The 4,304-nt window shown below is 48.6% G+C and overlaps 1 pseudogene; it reads right to left on the minus strand.

Annotated features, from left to right (window-relative positions):
- Nucleotides 1-1,076: 1,076 nt before the first annotated feature.
- LOC144167968 (putative ubiquitin-conjugating enzyme E2 C pseudogene) lies at nucleotides 1,077-3,807 on the minus strand (annotated as a pseudogene).
- Nucleotides 3,808-4,304: the final 497 nt, after the last annotated feature.

The raw sequence follows: 4,304 nt of genomic DNA on the forward strand, positions 1-4,304 counted from the left end.
CAATGAAGAGCTTCATGAGTGTCCTCAGGCGCGCCCAAAAAAGCACCCTACGAAACAATTCAGAAAGAGCTGCTAATGTTGCGAAGAGGACGCACCGGCTCTTCATGTGTAGGTTTACTGTTCTTGAATCTCTGTTGCATGTTTATTGCATTTTTGCTTAATACGTTATCGTTATATTCTTGAAAGTCAATTGCAATAAAGATGCGCACCACCGAACTCAGATGCGTTTCAACTGAGTACGAGCCAAAGCCGAACTTATACTAATGTTGCTCAAATTCTCCGCATATTTCTTAATTACTTGTCTTGTCGCTATAGATTTTCGCTAGCTCACATGTCAAACCTGTCATTTAAAAGTTTTGACAGCATTGCATTTAGCTCGGGCTACAAACTTTCGTTTTTTCCACTCAAATTATCCGTACGTAAATTTGGCTAATTTCGAAAAAAAACGCCTCAAATAGCTATCAAGCCCATGATTTATATGGCGGCTCCATAGAATGTGTGCGAGGGGAGAGTAGATGTGGCGCGAGGAAGGGTAGGTATAGCCCAAAAAAGTTCGGTGGGGGGAGGAGGGGCGGGCCCCCCCTTTGGGTACGTCCCTTCCCTATAGACGAGTCCAGAGGGTGTTGGTTTGACAGACTAAGTTGCGCGTACGCTTACGAGTTGTAGCTCTCGAAGGCGCGCTCCCAGTGGTCCCCTGTGCTGCTTCCGCTGCTTCGGCGACGTCTATGATATGCTCGGACGTTTCTTGAGTGTCAGCCGACCCTGTATTCGACGTGTGCGAGGGCACGTGGCAATTTTGACACTGCGCGTCAAGTGTCGAAATCGTCGTCACCGGGAACAACGAGGCACCTTACATTCCAGGCGCACGTGTCCGTCCTTGTTGCAGTGGAGGCACTGCAGAGGCCGGCCCGGCGCCACCATGAGGACGAGCTCTCCGCAACTCTTATCTGATGTCAGGCGTCGTCCATCTTGAGATCCATTTTCAGCATTTTCAGCTTCAGCAGCACCGTCTTCGTTGTTGACCCGTTGTCCGTAACGCCACGGACACGCCAGCGCTCGCGGTTCACTTCGGCCACTTAGCCGAACGCCGCGAGGGCAGCTCCAATATCTTCGTCCGAGGCGCCGTCGAAGATCCAACGCAGCTTGACCTTCACCTGCTGGTCTTGCGGGTCGATGATGACACACCTACGGACCAATTCAGTTGATGCTCGGTGATTCCCAACATTTTCTTCGTCGGCTCGGCGCTGCTGAAGATTGTTGGCCATGCATGGCTGATCTAGTAGGCACCTAAGGCGACAACTTCAGGTAGCAACCAATCCGAGTGAGCGTGTGTTTTAAGACCTCGACCTTGAACAGTCTGACTTTCACATCACCGTGAAAAAATAGTTTGGTTACGACGATGCGTCCGGTGGGAAGTTGCTGCAGCATTATCTAATAGTGTCAGCTCCTATCGCTTTCCATTGGCCTGTTTCCGCGGCTCAGCAGAGCCACTATAACTGCTCCGCTGGAGCTCATAACGAAAACGTCCGTGCGCAAGCGTAACTGGAATTCAGTAGAATCGCGCCATTCTGACACGGTCTCGCCAGTTCGTATTTTAACGGGAACCTGAATGTTCCACTTTGAACGACGACGATGGGGAGGGGAAGCGGGGGGGGGCGCTCAGCATTCTCGTCAAGCATTTGTTGGCGGTCTTCTGAGTTTCGATTTTTGATTCGCAGGTAGTTTGCCGTTTGATCGTTGACGCTTTGACATTGATTGCAGCGGCTTTGACTTTATAACTTGGCCATTCGATTTCCGCACAGAAGAAAGCTTCGGGCTTCAACAATCGCCGCTTCTCCGACGAAGATAATTGTTTCACAATTTTTTTACTGCTATATCGTAGTCGCGTCTCTTTACTCGCTTGTGTGTATTCGTCGTATGGAGCTACTTACATCGATTAGCTATTTCTCCTGATCATTTTTATTACTATTATTACGTTGAAGTCTACGGCACGTGCAAACATGTCACAAAGCTGATTCGCAAGCTCAACATCTTCTTTAGAATCAGCGTTCTGCGCGGTTAAGGAGGACCTGTTCTACCCTGCCATCACCTTCGAATTCCCAATTTGTTTTTAATTTTCTGAAGTCGCACACGAGCATCTCAAACTTCCAGATTTCTTGCCAATCGATTATGCGTGTATGTACCCCAGAAATAACAAATAACATTGGTTTGCCGCTGTAAATGTGCGAATATAGCAGACCCGTAGCGTACAGGAGTGCTACTGTGTACATCCGGGTGAGAACCTCATCGGATCATATACGTGGTTCTCATTTAATCTTTACACGGCACCCAATTTCTTGACCGGACAACAACAGCAACGACGACGACGGGTTTTCGTAGAATGGGACACACAAGGCTCTCGCCTTAAAAAACGCGGCTGGCATCAGAATCATTCCAGAGCCCTTCAGAGGGCACGCCATACAGTCCAAGAGAAGTGATTGCGCACCACTTTACTTGGTTTGTTTTGTGCTTTGAAAGCAAAGCTGTTCATAAATTCACATTCATGCGTTCTTTGTGTGCCTAAAAATATATATCTCCGGGGGCTCAACGTGTCTTTCAAGCGCCAAGTGTTTTGTAGCGCCAGGAGTTCATGTGTGCGTGCATTTTTTATTCCTTTCTGTGCTTTCTTGGTTACGTTCAAAAGGCTTGCGTTGTCTTTATGCTTATGTCCCAAGTTTCTTGTCCACCCCCTCTTCCGTGCATGCGTCCAACTTTCTGCGGGGAGCCAGGACGTCGAAACGTCGTATTTGTCTATGCCGGTTCACGCAAACGCAGATAAAGCAAGGAAAATAGAAAAACAAATGTGTAGGCGGATATTCCATCAAGATGAGCACAGATCAAGATGGGTTCCTAGTTTTTTCGAAATTGTGGGTCACATCACCTTGTTTGTCATCCACCTTCACAATAATATGGTTGCTACCTAAAACTCGTGTTGTCTTCCAACCCAAACAGCATAAACGTCAGGCAGCAGAAGCTGCGGAATTAGGTGAGCAGCTGAAACACTTTAATTTATTTCCAAGCAGTAAGATGGGAAGAATAACGGGACATTTGTCGGTGCTTTCAGTGTTGATTATAAAATGTGAGAACACTTCTCGCAAACAAGCTTCACTACGCGACACCCAGGTTCAGTACTGCATTCAGACCACAGTAAGCCAGAAATGCGCCTGAACATGCAAGAGCAGTAGCTCCCAATGTGATCGAGGAAGCAAGTCAAAGTTTTTTTCCTCACGTTAACAGCGTTAGGGTGGTCGCTCACTCAGGAATTTCGCCCGTCGCCTTGGCAGCCATCTCATACTTATCCAGCACAGCTTTTTTGTACAGTTCCTGGTTCGTCCAGATCTCGGCGGCGTAGGCGTTCAACGGACTGGCCACATTGGGCTCGGCCAGCAGGGACTGGATGGAAAGCAGCACAGTGCGCACGTCCAGAAGGGCCGTCCACTGGTCCTTGAGAATGTCGAGGCAGATGTTTCCCACTTCGTCGACGTTCGGATGGAAGCAGGGCGTCTCGAACTGCACCACGGGGCCGGAGCACGGGTAGTTCGGAGGGAATTTCATCCGCAGGCGGTAAACCAAGTTCTCGTACGCGGTTCCTGCAGGTCCGTGAATGGTAGCAACCCAGTCGAAAATATCTTGGTCTTCAGGGAAGGCGGAAACCATAGCGTCTCCGCACGTCATAAGCGCGAGTAGCTCTTGCCTTAGCCTGTTGGCAGCAGCCGGGACATTGTATCGGGAGGCCTGACCTGGTTGGTTGCCGTCGCCGGTTGCCATTCCTGCTCTAGCGGTTTCGTCGACGTTCTGGGAAGCCATTTTGAGAAACGAGTCCCTGCGCATGATGATGATAGTTGCGAAATTTTTTATTGTTCGCACGATCTACAGGACCTCCCAAAGGTGCTCCAGCTCAGCGCTTCAGACCTGGTTAGTATGCCCTCCCGCAGCATTCACGTTTTAGCCTAGGTTGGAGAGGTGCGTGACGTCCTGCATACCGGTTACGTCGTAGCTTCTTGGTCCAGGTTTTAGTCCTGTGGTTTGGTGGTTGTTGTTTCGCTTTTGATGTGTATATTTCGATAAATATTTTCTTCATTTCGGGTAGTATTTAGTTTGTAATTGTTTTCTACTATCAGTTCTATTGGTTAGATAACGTTACATCAGGTATAGGTGCGTTTGCAAAAGTTAAAGTTGATTAGGTAAAACCAGGACGTCACCTTGTTGGAGTGCTTATAGTGAAGTCGGACGTAAATACGGACTCGGCGGTAATACTACTTCAG

This window comes from Haemaphysalis longicornis, unplaced genomic scaffold, assembly GCF_048455015.1.
Source record: "Haemaphysalis longicornis isolate Haplotype H1 unplaced genomic scaffold, Haemaphysalis longicornis Haplotype H1 scaffold_2, whole genome shotgun sequence".
NCBI lineage: Eukaryota > Metazoa > Arthropoda > Arachnida > Ixodida > Ixodidae > Haemaphysalis > Haemaphysalis longicornis.